The sequence below is a fragment of the Salvelinus alpinus genome, chromosome 15 (assembly GCF_045679555.1).
Source record: "Salvelinus alpinus chromosome 15, SLU_Salpinus.1, whole genome shotgun sequence".
Lineage (NCBI taxonomy): Eukaryota > Metazoa > Chordata > Actinopteri > Salmoniformes > Salmonidae > Salvelinus > Salvelinus alpinus.
The window spans coordinates 48165020-48181322 of NC_092100.1; the positions used below are offsets into that span (position 1 = coordinate 48165020).

General features: G+C 42.4%; 1 protein-coding gene across 5 annotated transcripts in view; it reads right to left on the bottom strand.

Moving 5' to 3' along the window:
• Positions 1-16303, bottom strand: part of tspan9a (tetraspanin 9a) — a 290456-nt gene that overhangs the window by 270880 nt on the left and 3273 nt on the right. For 2 of the 5 annotated variants that reach the window (XM_071343861.1, XM_071343858.1), the window contains exon 1: positions 8183-8313. The exons of the other annotated variants lie outside the window; for them this stretch is intronic. The gene's annotated coding sequence lies outside the window, so the exon portion shown is untranslated. Of the gene's footprint in view, positions 1-8182; positions 8314-16303 lie in introns of those variants that run through there. 5 annotated transcript variants of the gene reach the window in all.

Genomic DNA, 16303 nt, shown 5'->3' on the forward strand with positions numbered 1-16303 from the left:
TGACCTTCTTAAAACAATTCCATATTGGAATTTTGGAAAACAATTCCAAAATGTTTTACATATTGGAAAACAATTCCCCCTCCCCCCTCCACCGGCTTAGACAGGGCTTAGACTCTTATGGCTTAAGGTCCACATCGAAATGGCCATTGCAATGTATATGAAGAAACCTTTACTATTCTCCCTTTTCAAAGAGTGACTGAAATGCTAAATTCGCTAAATGCTTTAGTCTGTCAGCAGCACCCTTAGTACCACACTGCCCTCTGGTGGTTACCACTGCAAGCTAAGCAGGGTCGGGCCAGCTTTTGATGAGAGACGATCAGGACTACTGCTGCAGGTGGTATTGGAGGGCCAGTAGGGGGCACTCTTCTATCTGGATAAACAGTAGATCCCACTGCTGGAGTGCAGTGATGGGAAAACTGTGCTATGAGGGATGCTAACAGAGCAAGCTCACAGTTAAATAGTTCAATCTGTCACGCAATCGTCTTCTTGTCATTTAATTAGGCTAACTGGAATTAATCCTTTCTTTTCAAGACACATTTCCTAGTCTTTATAATGTTATTAGTGAGGGAGAAGATAAATAATCGAAATTAATTTGCAAGAAAGAAAACACATGAAACGAAACAAATAGCTTATTTGCATGGAAATTAAGTGTCAGTTTAGGAAAACACGAATAGTTTAACTGAAATATCTGAGGAGAACATGGCTTAATGGTTCATTTATGAAATCAACACACATCCTGGGTGTCCCGGCAGCCCAGTGAACTCTACTTCCTGCGTGTGAGGTCACTCATACGATAGAGAAGGGAGGAAGTGCGAGGTCAGGAATAAGTAGCCTCACTCAGTTTTTTCTAAGATAAACACAGTGACACACAAAATATATTAGAGCTCGGAGTAACACTGAAAGCAATAGACGTGCACACACAAGAACACATGCGCGCACGCATACACTCACGCGGGCGCAGACACGCACACACAACATAACAGGAAGATGGAACAAGAGGATTCGCATACCAAATCGGATGTTTGAGAGGAGTGTGTTATTGATACTCCCTGGTGAAACCACTGGGAAGGACATCCAGTACATCTATTTAAGGGTCATACAAGTCCAACTATTTAAGGAAAAGCTAGGGAGCAAATCAGACGGACATCCGCCAGGAAAAGCACCAACATGACTGCATCTTTAGAGCATCATAATCAGTGCGTCCATTCGCTTCATATTGTGAACGTCAGTGAACCAGTAATATGATTTGAGCTTTTGTTTAACTTGCAATAATGCAGTACAGGAGAACCAGAGTGAGATTGGAAGGCAAATGACCCATCACCAGCCACTCAACTAATGTTGGGGCAGACAGCAGGGGAAATAAGAGGCTTGGCTGTTGCTTCCAGACGCACTAATGACTGTACTAAAGCGGTGTCGAATATAGTTTACGGCAGAGAGGGCAGACCAGTCCATCTGGGCTCGTAACATAAAAACATAAAGTCAAAACCAATGAGGATTTTGCAAATCCAGGTGGCAGTGTGGAGTTGTGTTGTGGTAGGTGCTAAGAGGAGTTACACAAGTAGAGAAGTGGAGAAAGAGAGAGAGAGCGAGGAGGTCCATGTTTACCAACATGTTTAATTGCCACAGTGTGGTAGCCTAGCCAAGAAGCCCAACCTTTCTTCTAGCTCACAAAGGTGCTTTTGATTATTGGCCTGGCGGAAGCTGGAGGAAGAGATGGCTGTGCCTTGTCAATGAGCTTCCCTTGTCTGCCATTAGTCACACTGGGGACAACTCTCTGAGGTCCTTCACTTATATTAGCTACTACTTCACACTGGACAGGAGTGTTATGGTTTGACATCCCTGGTAGGCCTACTAAAAGCATTAGCTAGGGCAGTACTATTTTTTTCAAGGAACTCAGTCTGGCTTTAAACTTACTCTTCAAAGTTGTAATAGTAGAAGCTGGGTAGTGCATCATCATTTCCTCTTGTCATGTTAGTCGTTGCATACCGTAGAGAGCTATTTATAACTTGTCCGAAATGTCCAGATCAACTAAGGTAGGTTTTTTTGCCCATAGATATTGTTGGAATTTTTTAGTGACTCAAATATCACACGAATACACATTAGGCATGGCAAAATGTATAGAATTGCAAGAAAATAAACTTTAAACCTGCACAATTCTCTCCACCAACAAGAGGGGTGTGAACAGTTTGTGTCATGAACAGTGCTTTGTGCCCATAGAACTAGGGGGGATGGGGGCTGAGTGAAAAGGTTTGGGAACCACTGAGTAAGGCTACTAATACACATGGACAGAAATCAGACTCTGTGGCTAAGAGACAAGGTTACATATTGTCATAGGATATTTCCTAGAAGTAGGTGTATTTACTATATTATTACCAAAGATATTTAGAACTAACTCAAGATAGTTCATCTGCGTCATTTTCAATTGGAGCAAATGAAGCATTGTGGGCAGAACAAGCAAGAAGGTGGGCAGAGCCAAGCACGAGCTAGCGAGATCCTATTGGTGCATTCTTGCATGTATGTGCATATTTACGTTGGGGAACACCTTCTCTGAACTGAGTGTGTCCAATTACTCCATTCGCCCTTGCGATCCTTGTAAAGAAAGCCATTTTTTTGATACTTTGTCAAAGGGTCACATCTACAAAACTTGCACTCTGTTTGTAACAGATTCTCGTTTTGGAAACAGAAAATTACATTGAGCTCTTACTTTTCTTTAATGAGAAAATCAGCTGAATGTTGACCCAGTTCCATCTTCTCCCACTGCCTGCCACTAGGCTTCCTCTCCTCGCCATATTTGGTGGGGAGTGGAAATTCCAACCGGATGCTTCAGATCTATACATCCGGAGAAACATCTGGCTCCTTGTTCTATCTGTGTTATTACTCTGGTTGCTATTGTAATGGATAGAAATGACCAAAACAATGATCTTCTTATTGTCTTTCATTGAACATTTTGTTTTGTTTTGCCACACTGTTGAGAGGATAGCTTGCAAGTATGCATTTCACTGTACTGTGTACACCACGTGTATCCTGTGCATATAATACACTTTGATTTGATCTTAGATTGGGGAACAGAGAAAACAAACTCATTCCAGGAACTGACTGTTCCGTGCTCTGAGAGAGACTAGGTCATGTGAACAACTCTGTATGGAACAAGTGTAATTTCCCTGCTAAGCCTACTAGAGGCATTAGCTAGGCCACTAATTCACATTGGATAGGGGTCAGACTATGCTGGCTAAGGGAATAGATAAGCGTATTGCCAAAGGGTTTTTCGTACTCTTTACGTGTTGCTACTGCAAATGAACATCATAAGGTCTTGTGATGTGGGGTACAAACGATTTCCTGAAACAACAATAAGACGGTTTCCTGCTCTAACAGAGTACACAGCAAGGTCAATGGTAGGAATAGTCAGGCAATAAGCAGTGAGCTCCTCTGTCTGGCATAAGTAATTGACGCTAACGACTAGCCTATGGACGTTCGGTAGGGACTAAATCATCTTGAGGTCAGAGCATGGATGAGAGTCTCCTGTAGTAATGTCCATTCATGTTCCTTCTGTAGATTGGCTGTTGACACTGGTAGTCCCATGATCACAAACAGCCCGTCCTCTCACTGGCTCACATGGGCTCCGTCTCTTCCAGTGAGAAGACTAAAGCCTGAAGGTTCCACTTTGTATTGTTCAATTTCACCACAGCGTGATGTCATTAACACTCCATAAAATATCATATTATGCTGAGGTAGTTCTCAAAACGTATATTATTATAAACCTGTTTTATAGCCAGTTAAAATGTCACTTCATGATCAAGAGTATCTGAATACTGAAGCCTGCATGAGGGATCCACCCACACCTGGAACTATCAGTCCTCTAGAATAGATACAACATTGAGCCAAGTCATCAAACACAGGCTTATCAAAAACTGTCATCAGCTAGCTGGCAGGCTATTGAAACAGAAATAAATTCCATCTAAGACTCTTCAGATAATGAGAGAGAGGTTAAGTATGGATCATTAAAGTTGAATTGCAACCCAATATGGCAAGTGTTAGACATTAATCCTATCAAACACTGAAATAATATATTCTCTCAAGAAAGATTGACTAGTTATCTAAGGCTACACAAAGAAACGGCCCCTCAAGCCTCTGCTAAATAAAGGTTCACTACTTAAACCCCGAAGCTCATCTTCCAAACTCTATTTGTGGTTTCACTTTACTCTCTCCCACTTCATCCCCTTCAGCCAGATCGTTTTAGTCCTTAAGAAAACAGTAGGACCAGACATCCCATCAGTGGTACTGGAACAACATGGCCCAACCTATCCCTCAGATTGGTATGAGGCTTTCATTCCTGAGTCATGTTCTTCCTCCCAAGAGGAGCTACCATTTCGATCATGATAAAGTTAACAAATCAAATCACATTTTATCTGTCACATGCTTTGTAAACCACAGGTGTTGACAAGCAGTGAAAAGCTTATGGGCCCTTCCCAACAATGCAGAGACAAAAATATAAATAACAGAAAAAATAATAACACAAGGAATAAATACACAATGAGCAACAATAACTTGGCTATATACAGTGCTTTCGGGAAAATATTCAGACCACTTGACTTTTTCCACATTTAATTATTTACAACCTTATTCAAAAATGGATGAAACAGTCTTTGTCCCTCATCAATCTACACACAATACCCCATGACAAAGCAAAAACAGTTTTTTGAACATTTAGCTCATTCATAAAACTTAAAAAATAAATAAATAAACATCACATTTACATAAGTATTCAGACCCTTTACTCAGTACTTTGTTGAAGCATCTTTGGCAATTACAGCTTCGAGTCTTCTTGAGTATGACGCTACAAGCTTGGCACACCTGTATTTGGGGAGTTTCTCCCATTCTTCTCTGCAGATCCTCTAAAGCTCTGTCTGGTTGGATGGGGAGCTATTTTCAGGTCTCTCCAGAGATGTTCGATCGGGTTCAAGTCCGGGCTCTGGCTGGGCCACTCAAGGACATTCAGAGACTTGTCTCGAAGCCACTCCTGCGTTGTTTTGGCTGTGTTCTTAGGGTTGTTGTCCTGTTGGAAGGTGAACCTTGCCCCAGTCTGAGGTCCTGAGCGGTACGGAGCAGGTATTCATCAAGGATCTCACTGTACTTTGCTCCATCTTTCCCTCAATCCTGACCAGTCTTTCAGTCCCTGCCACTGAAAAACATCCCCACCGCATGATGCTGCCACCACCATGCTTCACCGTAGGGATGGTGCCAGGTTTCCTCCAGACGTGATGCTTGGCAAAGAGTTCAATCTTGGTTTCATGAGACCAGAGAAACTTGTTTCTCATGGTCTGAGTCTTTAGGTGCCTTTTGGCAAACTCCAAGCGGGCTGTCATGTGCCTCTTACTGAGGAGTGGCTTCCGTCTGGCCACTCTACCATAAAGGCCTGATTGGTGGGGTGCAGCAGAGATGGTTGTCCTTCTGGAACATCCTTCTGGAACATCTCCACAGAGGAACTCTAGAGCTCTGTCAGAGTGACCATCGGGTTCTTGGTCACCTCCCTGACCAAGGACCTTCTCCCTCGATTGCTCAGTTTGGCCGGGCGACTAGCTCTAGGAAGTGTCTTGGTGGTTCCAAACTTCTTCCATTTAAGAATTATGGAGGCCACTGTGTTCTTGGCGACCTTCAATGATGCATAAATTGTTTGGTACCCTTCCCCAGATTTGGGACTCAACACAATCCTGTCTCGGAGCTCTACATACAATTCCTTCGACCTCATGGCTTGGTTTTTGCTCTGACATACACTGTCAACTGTGGGACCTTATATAGACAGGTGTGTGCCTTTCCAAATCATGTTCAATCAATTGAATTTACAACACTGGTGGACTCCAATCAAGTTGTAGAAACATCTCAAGGATGTTCAATGGAAACAGGATGCACCTGAGCTCATATTCAAGTCTCATAGCAAAGGGTCTGACTACTTATATAAATAAGGTATTTATGTTTTTAATTTGTAATAAATGTGCAAAATGTTCTAAAAACCTGTTTTCGCTTTTTCATTATGGGGCATTGTGTGTAGATTAATGAGGATAATTTAGTTTTTTTAAACTTTTTAGAATAAGGCTGTAACGTAACAAAAGTCAAGGGGTCTGAATACTTTCCAAAGGCACTGTATAAGTACCCTCTAGAGAACGTTGCCGGGCCTTTAGCATATGCTTCAGATGCATATCATCTCAAAAGGTGTGCAAACATGCTTGTTTAATAAACCCTTGATAAATAGTGCATACGCTATTGTAAGGGATTAATTGCATGAATAAATATTTATGGAAATATCCCCCCCAAAAAATAACAACAATATATGTTCTGTATAATTCTACAAAGTCCTAGAAAAACATAAGCCTATAGCCTGTTTTCATTTCCCTTACAATAAAATCATTACAGTGTAGTCCATTTGATCAACTGTATTTGTTGATCAATATTATAATATAATCAATATTATAATATAATATTATTAATAATAGTAATAATAATATTACTAGCCAGGTGCCCAGTTGAAATTATTTTCTCTATTCCTAAACAAAAGCTTTAGAATAAGGCTGTAATGTAACAAAATATGGAAAAAGTAAAGTGGTCTGAAAACTTTCCAAATGCACTGTACATGGGGTACGCACATGTAGTGTAGGTAGGGATAAAGTGACTAGGCAACAGGATCGATAAGACAGTAGCAGCAGCGTATGTGATGAGTAAAAAAAGTTTGTGCAAAAAGGGTCAATGCAGATAGTTAAATAGTTAACCACCCGGACAAACTATTTAGCAGTCTTATAGCTTGAGGGAGGAAGCTGTTCAGGGTCCTGTTGGTTCCAGACTTTGTGCATCGGTACCACTTGCAAAGCGGTAGCAGAGAGAACAGACTTGGGGGACTGTAGTCTTTGACAAGAGTTTGGGTATTCCTCTAACTCCATCTGGTATAGAGTTCCTGGATGGCAGGGAGCTCGGCCCCAGTGCTGTACTGGGCCGTACGCTCTATTCTCTGTAGCGTCTTGAGGTCAGAGGCCAAGCAGTTGCCCTACCAAGCGCTGATGCAGTCAGTCAAAACACTCTCAAAAGTGCAACCATAGAACTTTTTTGAGGATCTGAGGGCCCATGCCGAATCTTATCAGCCTCCTGAGGCATTGTCGTACCTTCTTCACAACTGTGTTGGTGTGTGTGGACCATGACCATTTCTTAGTCCACTACAGCCCCACTACAGCACACATAATGCAGCTGATGGGGTTCTTAAATGTGTTGTCTAATCATGTGGGTTACTACCTCACCAGTGCTTTATTGATAGATGCCTCGTAAAAGTCCCTTCTTATCCATCAGCAGCAGCTTTCATGTCAAATGTTGGTTCAAACAGCCAGAGGCCGAGCCCAGACGAGCTTGCCAACAACCCAGACAAAGGCAGTTGTCACCGGCTACATTCAGTCAGGAAATCCACCCCATTAGTCAACAAGCCGGACATTACCGATGCTGCGACATCGTGTTGCACTGAGAATGACTTATGGTAGAGTAACAGCCAGTCAAGTCTTTCTGAGTTCTGAGGAACTCTAACCTTTACAGGTAATAGGACATGTTATATCTGACCTCATCTACCAAAATACACTGAGCTAAATAACAATTCTGAGCCGATAAGTAAGATATCAACACAGCTCAGTCTGAGCAGGACAGCTTTCCTTCCCAATCACAATACTGTATCCTTGTTCGATGGTACCTGTAAAAGCCTTGACGAAGCTGAGATCCTACTTGTGTGGGATGTTTTGGCAGTCGCACCAGAACAAACTTAGTATGTAAACGAGATGCCATTAAGCACAAGGGAACCGAGGTCAAAGCTCCCCGTCATTTTATAGCAAGTGCAGCACAACAGGGTTCACGCAGAGATTTCAATAGGAATATGTCTTCAAAATGAGAGCTTCGCTGCAGCAGCAAACTAAGCATGCAGAATACCCGGCTCCAAAATATACCTGACTAGTAAACAGCAGCGTGAGGTCACTCAAATAGGCATGTCAAAATATAGCCACAGAATGTGCTCACAGTGTATGTATAGTAGAATTTCACTGTCTGCCAGTAACACTTGCACTTGACCCCCCCCCCCCCCCCCCCCTCACACTTGACTATTCCCCCCTACAGCACTGACTTTGATGATTGAAGCTACTTTATTGAGGAAAGATTTACTTACTATGATTGAGATATGTGGTTGTCCCACCTAGTTATCTTAAGATGAACGCACTAACTGGAAGTCACTCTGGATAAGAGCATCTGCTAAATGACTAAAATGTCAATGTAAATGCCAGCCTGAGATGAGTAGTCTGAAAAGTACGGGTGTGATCTGAACTGCTCTTTTTGTGAGCCAGCCAGGGACAGATGCACAGTCAGAGACCGACCCCCTGGACCGATCCAGCCAGCGATGTCTCAAATAGACACAGGCCATGCCTTGTTCCAGTTTGTGATTGGCCCTGAGCTGTAGCCACAGAGGGTACGGAATGGCACTGAGACCCAGAGAGGTCAAAGGGAGAAAAAAAATGTTGATGTACCAGCAACACAGGCTCGCCCATTGAGGCCCAGTGGCACGGGATCTGCCCAGCGCTGTTTAGCTTGTCCAAGATAATGGGAACTTTCATGAAGGGGCAGCGGAAACTGGCTCATGCTTGTCACCAAGATGAGTGAATGGGACCGACGGGAAATAAACATAGTTGGCACTGCTGCTGTTGTTTGTCTAAAACTGCTGTAGCGAATTAACCAGCGTATCTGAGAATAAATTATATGAGCTGCATGGAGTATGATTGTTCATTCCGAATAGTCATGGAGAAGGATTGCTGTGGAAAGCACGGTGCCCTTTGAAGGCAGTTTTATATCAGCTTCATTATAAAAACCGAGCCCAATGAAGGGATCAAAACAATCAAAAGCAGCTGGGGGTTCTGGAGTGTAGTCATTTGTCTTTGGGTGTGGCACTGGAATTAACTCTTACTGGAGGATGGAAGATATCCAGATGTATGAGGTTTGGGGTATGTAGCAAAGAACACATCCATCCTCACATGTTGTCCACCTATTCACACTGCTCCTCTGAGAAGAACAGAAAACAGGAAATTGACACATTTCTCCTCAGTTACAGGTCTAAGATGTCACTGACCCTGGGTCACCAAGAGAGCAGGAAGAGTTTGAGGAATGTGGGGTCAACTGCAAAGGATTCAAAGCATAAGTCTTAACACGGCTAAATGAATTCCCTCTTCCAGTGCAAGGATATGAACCAGAGCTACACAGGCCGTGTGAAAAGGAAGAGAGAAAAGCAAAAACGGTCACCCATAAATCATTATCTGAATTAAGGAAAGGTCATAGTTGGGACGTCCCAAGGATCCCGTTTATACTTTTTTTAGGAAGGGCTCTGACTTCTGCATTGGGAGTAACGATTTGAGAAAGAGAATGCTCTATTTTGTTTCTGTTTTCTCAACACTTTCCTCTGAAGGGTGAAGAATCAGAATTTACAGCAAAATGTATCCATGAAGACTGATAAATGAGAAAACGTCTCAACAAAATCCTGATGGGATGTTGGTACAAGCTTGACAGACAGAGCTGTAAATTGAGTAGTCAGCCACAAGGGCAATTCGATGTGCTTCAAAGCATGTCAAGTGCAATGCACAATGCACATAACATCTGGAGAATGCATTGCATGAAGGAGATGCACCACAAAAGTCGCCCAGTTTCACTCATGGCTCAGCTTTAAGAGCTCCATAAACAACGAGGCGAACTATTAAAATAAAGGTCAAAGCTAGAAATGTGGACGCTGACAATGGAGAGCTAGTGCTATTGAGGACCATGTCAGCCTGTCAGATCCAGGACAATGGACAATGCAAGAAATGCCATTACACTAAAAGCGCCAAAAGGGGTCAATTTTGACACCATGGGTTCAAAATTGTCATCATTTCGAAACCCTTTTATTGATGCTTCTGACATTTTAGGACATGTGTTAACACTAGAACAACCACTGACGTTTGATATTGTAAATAAAGAAAGTCAGCCTAAAAACGTCCCTGACTTTACCTAAATGTTCTATTTTACACTGCTCATTTGTAAGAATTTTGAAATCACAAAAACAGAAAAGTATTTAGAGCCCTTTTACCAGTTTTTTTTACACACCTATTCCCAACTTAATCCGCCAAGACAATGTGCTGTAGGATGTTGGTACCCAGTCAGTCGCTAACGCGTCTCTCTCTCCTCGCTGAATGAATGACAAATGGATGAATGGGCAATAACTGTGCACCTTACTTCACTATTGAATTTAAATTAGGCCTAACTGAATGATACGGAGGGTGAAGAGGTTAATTTAATGCAGAAAGACAATAGTGTTTGTGTTATGCCTATTTATCAGCAGAAAGTCATTTGACCGTGCGCCATGTGGGTTGATACCATTATGTTTTACATTTTACTTTGTAAAAATAAGCTGTTATGGAGCTGTGTTATTACTAATCAAATGTATTGTAAGGGAAACAAGAACATGCTACATGTGGCAGTAGTCCTTTAGAATAACGCAAAACAAATCCTTGAATCTATCTAGCGAAGCAAACAATGCCAGCCCACTGAATGAATGACAAATGGATGGAATGGGCGATAATTGTGCAAGTTACTTCACAATTGAATTTAAATTAGGCCTAACTGAATGATGTGGGTTAAAAGGTTGATTTTTAATTATAACAACAATAGTGTAATGATGAGTTTGTGTTATGCCTATTTATCAGCGTATAATTTGACCGTGCCCCTTGCAGGTTTCTCTCCTATGTTTTACTGTGTAAAAATAAGCTGTTACAGGACAGTATTATTTACTGTGACTTTATTATTAATCAAATGTATTGTAAAGGAAACGAAAACATGCTATGTGTTGCAGTAGGCCTTTAGAATAATGCAAAACATATCCTTGACTCTGTTCAAGTTGATGAGCAGGAAATAAACGATGCCACTCAGCCTCCACAGCCGGCCTATCGAAACTACACCTAAACTATATCGAAACTAATTTCACAAATAATAAGAGTTAGCCTATAGACGAGATTAAATTGACAATAATTTGATGAGTGACAATATTAGGCCTATCAGTTGTCAAATTGTACAGGAAGAGATGGGTGCATCTTGTAATTTACAGATGCAGGGAAAGGAGCATCGCTTTATCAAATCCTCCTGCAGTCACATGTAGGTAAAACATTTCGATTTTTATATAGTATCTGAAAGAGGATATTCTGACGTTTCTATGACACTTACCTTTGTCGAAAAACTCTCTTAATTCAAGAGGTGCAGCTCTATTTGGCTGAGCAAGAGGACAAGTACATTAGAGTGTTTAGTTTGAGAAACAGATGCCTCACAAGTCTTCAACTGGCAGCTTCATTAAATAGTACCCGCAAAACACCAGTCTCAACGTTCACAGTGAAGAGGGATGCTGGCCTTCTAGGTAGAGTTCCAAAGAAAAAGCGATTTCTCAGTCTGGTCAATAAAAATAAAATATTTATATGGGCAAAAGAACACAGACACTGGACAGAGGAAGATTGGAAAAAAAGTGTTATGGACCGACAAATCTAAGTTTGAAGTGTTCGGATCACAAAGAAGAACATTTGTGAGATGCAGAAAAAATGAAAAGATGCTGGAGGAGTGCTTGACGCCATCTGTCAAGCACGGTGGAGGCAATGTGATGGTCTGGGGGTGCTTTGGTGGTGGTAAAGTGGGAGATTTGTACAGGGTAAAAGGGATCTTGAAGAAGGAAGGCTATCACTCCATTTTGCAACGCCATGCCATACCCTGTGGACAGCGCTTAATTGGAGCCAATTTCCTCCTACAACAGGTCAATGACCCAAAGCACAGCTCCAAACTATGCAATAACTATTTAGGGAAGAAGCAGTCATTCTGGTATTCTGTCTATAATGGAGTGGCCAGCACAGTCACCGTACATCAACACTGTTGAGCGTTTGTGGGAGCAGCTTGACCGTATGGTACGAAAGAAGTGCCCATCAAGCCAATCCAACTTGTGGGAGGTGCTTCAGGAAGCATGGGGTGAAATCTCTTCAGATTACCTCAACAAATTGACAACTAGAATGCCAAAGGTCTGCAAGGCTGCAATTGCTGCAAATTGAGGATTATTTGACGAAAGCAAAGTTTGAAGGACACAATTAATATGTCAATTAAAAATCCTTATTTATAACCTTCTCAACGTCTTGACTATATTTCCTATTCGTTTTGCAACTCATTTCATGTATGTTTTCATGGAAAACATAGACATTTCAAAGTGACCCCAAACGTTTGAACGGTAGTGTATATCTCTGCTATATACAGGTAGCTTTTCCATCTGCCAAACACCAAATATTATACCCTTCAATTATACTACATTAATATTACTGTTATTACTATTAGTATTATAATTGTATATAGTTCTAACCTTTTCTTTTCTATTCTATTTTATTTTTTTGCAATAGGTTGGTGTGGATGCACTCAACCAGATGGCAAGACAGTACTCTGTAAAAGGAGGTACTTGCCGCTGGCCTGTCACGGTGTTCTACAACCAGCTCGACATGGCTGCTATCAACACGCACCTGTTGTGCAAACAATGCCTTGACAAGACAATCAGCAGGAGAGATTGTATCATGGATCTGAATTGTGAGCTTCGTAAGAACCACTTGAACGCCAAGAAAGATGGTATAACCGCCAAGCAGGCCGCCCAGGCAGCAGGTCCTGCTCTCCCTCTTCCCCAAGCACCACAGCTCCCACTCAGTAACAAGAAGAAACAATGTCAAGTCGGCAGGTGCACACAAAACAAGGCCCATAGAAATTTGTGTGCAGTGTAACCAATTTGTATTAGCGGCTTGCTCACACAAAGCCCTGAAGCTGTGTGCTGACCGTGGAACCTGAATCATAAACAGAAGACGCGATTGATTCATGTGTAAAGGCACGGGTATAAGGGGACAATACAGTGTCTGACACAATCAACAAATGACTGTTTTCTATACCCTGTTATGAATTTATTTCCATTCATATTTTTTTATGCAATGAATCCTTTACAATTGTTCATGCACTGGTGCTTTTGATTAGGAATAGAGAAAATAATTTCAACTGCGCACCTGGCTAGTAATATTATTATTACTATTATTAATAATAGTCCCGTGTGGCTCAGTTGGTAGAGCATGGCGCTTGCAACGCCAGGGTTGTGGGTTCATTCCCCACGGGGGGACCAGGATGAATATGTATGGACTTTCCAATTTGTAAGTCGCTCTGGATAAGAGCGTCAGCTAAATGACTTAAATGTAAATGTAATAATATCGTAATCATCTTTTTTTCTACTACTTTGTCAAAAGAAGTTGTAACTGGACTGTTACTTACAATAACTATATTACTAATCGAATCTACAAATACAGTTGATCAAATGGACTACACTGTAATGTTTTTATTGTAAGGGAAATGAAAACATGTTTTTTCTAGGACTTTGTAGAATTATACAGAACATATATTGTTGTTATTTTTTTGGGGGGGACCTATTTCCATAAATATTTATTCATGCAATTAATCCCTTACAATAGTTTATGCACTATGTATCAAGGGTTAATTAAACAAGCATGTTTGCACACCTTGTGAGATGATATGCATCTGAAGCATATGCTAAAGGCCCGGCAACGTTCTCTAGAGGGTACTTATACAGTGCCTTTGGAAAGTATTCAGACCCCTTGACTTTTGTTACGTTACAGCCTTATTCTAAAACGTTTTTAAAAACTAAATTATCCTCAGCAGTTTACATACAATACCCCATATTGAAAAAGCGAAAGCAGGTTTAGAAATTTTTGCTAATTTATTAAAAATTAAAAACATAAATACCTTATTTACATAAGTATTCAGACCCTTTGCTATAAGACTCAAAATGTAGCTCAGGTGCATCCTGTTTCCATTGATCATCCTTGATCTTTCTACAACTTGATTGGAGTCCACCTGTGGTAAATTCAATTGATTGGACATGATTTGGAAAGGCACACACCTGTCTATATAAGGTCCCACAGTTGACAGTGCATGTCAGAGCAAAAACCAAGCCATGAAGTTGAAGGAATTCTCCATAGGGCTCCGGCACAGGATTATGTCGAGGCACAGATCTGGGGAAGGGTACCAAAAAATGTCTGCAGAATTGAAGATTGCCAAGAACACAGTGGCCTCCATCATTCTTAAATGGAAGAAGTTCGGAACCATCAACACTCTTCCTAGAGTTGGCCGCTTGGCCAAACTGAGCAATCGGGGGACAAGGGCCTTGGTCAGGGATGGTCATTCTGACAGAGCTCTAGAGTTCATCTGTGGAGATGGGAGAGCCTTCCAGAAGGACAACCATCTCTGCAGCACTCCACCAATCAAGCCTTTATTGTAGAGTGGCCAGACAGAAGCCACTCCTCAGTAAAAGGCACATGACAGCCCACTTGGAGTTTGCAAAAAGGCACCTAAAGACTCTCAGACAATGAGAAACAAGATTCTCTGGTCTGATGAAACCAAGATTGAACTCTTTGGCCTGAATGCCAAGTGTCACGTCTGGAGGAAACCTGGCACCATCCATACGGTGAAGCATGGTGGTGGCAGCATCATGCTGTGGAGATGTTTTTAGCGGCAGGGACTGGGAGACTAGTCAGGATCGAGGCAAAGAGTAAAGCACAGAGAGATCCTTGATGAATACCTGCTCCAGAGTGGTCAGGACCTCAGACTGGGTGCAAAGGTTCACCTTCCAACAGGTCAACGACCATAAGCACACAGCCAAGACAATGCAGGAGTGGCTTCAGGACATGTCTCTGAATGTCCTTGAGTGGCCTAGCCAGAGCCCGGACTTGAATCCGATCTAATATCTCTGAAGAGACCTGAAAATAGCTGTGCAGCAACGCTCCCCATCCAACCTGACAGAGCTTGAGAGGATCTGCAGAGAAGAATGGGAAGAACTCCCCAAATACAGGTGTACCAAGCTTGTAGTGTCATACCCAAGAAGACTCGATGCTGTAATCACTGCCAAAGATGCTTCAATAAAGTACTAAGTAAAGGGACTGAATTTATATGTAAATGTGATATTTCAAATGCCAGCTTTTTCTTTGTCATTATGGGGTATTGTGGTTAGATTGATGAGAGAGAAATGCATGCATGAGAGCATCAGCTGTTCCGGATGACTGTGTGATCACGCTCTCCGCAGCCGATGTGAGTAAGACATTCACAAGGCCGCTGGGCCAGACAGATTACCAGGACGTGTACTCCGAGCATGCGCTGACCAACTTGCAAGTGTCTTCAAACTCTCCCTGTCTGAGTCTGTAATACCAACATGTTTCAAGCAGACCACCATAATCCCTGTGCCCAAGAACACTAAGGTAACCTGCCTAAATGACTACCGACCCGTAGCACTCACGTCTGTAGCCATGAAATGCTTTGAAAGGCTGGTCATGGCTCACATCAACACCATTATCCCAGAAACCCTAGACCCACTCCAATTTGCATACCGCACTAACAGATCCACAGATGATGCAATCTCTATTGCACTCCACACTGCCCTTTCCCACCTGGACAAAAGGAACACCTATGTGAGAATGCTATTCATTGACTACAGCTCAGCGTTCAACACCATAGTGCCCTCAAAGCTCATCACTAAGCTAAGGACCCTGGGACTAAATACCTACCTCTGCAACTGGATCCTGGACTTCCTGATGGGTTAGGGTTAGGTGGTAAGGGTAGATAACAACACATCTGCCACGCTGACCCTCAACATAGGGGCTCCTCAGGGGTGCGTGCTCAGTCCCCTCCTGTACTCCCTGTTCACTCATGACCAGGCACAACTCCAACACCCTCATTAAGTTTGCTGATGACACAACAGTGGTAGGCCTGATCATCGACAACGATAAGACAGCCTATAGGGAGGAGGTCAGAGACCTGACCGTGTGGTGCAAGGACAACAACCTCTCCCTCAACGTGATCAAGACTAAGGAGATGATTGTGGACTATAGGAAAAGGAGGACCAAGCACGCCCCCATTCTCATCGACGGGGCTGTAATGGAGTAGGTTGAGAGCTTCAAGTTCCTTGGCGTCCACATCACCAACAAACTAACATGGTCCAAGCACACCAAGACAGTCGTGAACAGGCCACAACTAAACCTATTCCCCCTCAGGAGACTGAAAAGATTTGGCATGGGTCCTCAGATCCTCAAAAGGTTTTACAGCTGCACCATCGAGAGCATCCTGACGGGTTACATCATTGCCTGGTATGGCAACTGCACGGCCTCCGACCCCAAGGCACTACAGAGGGTAGTGCGTACGACCCAGTACATCA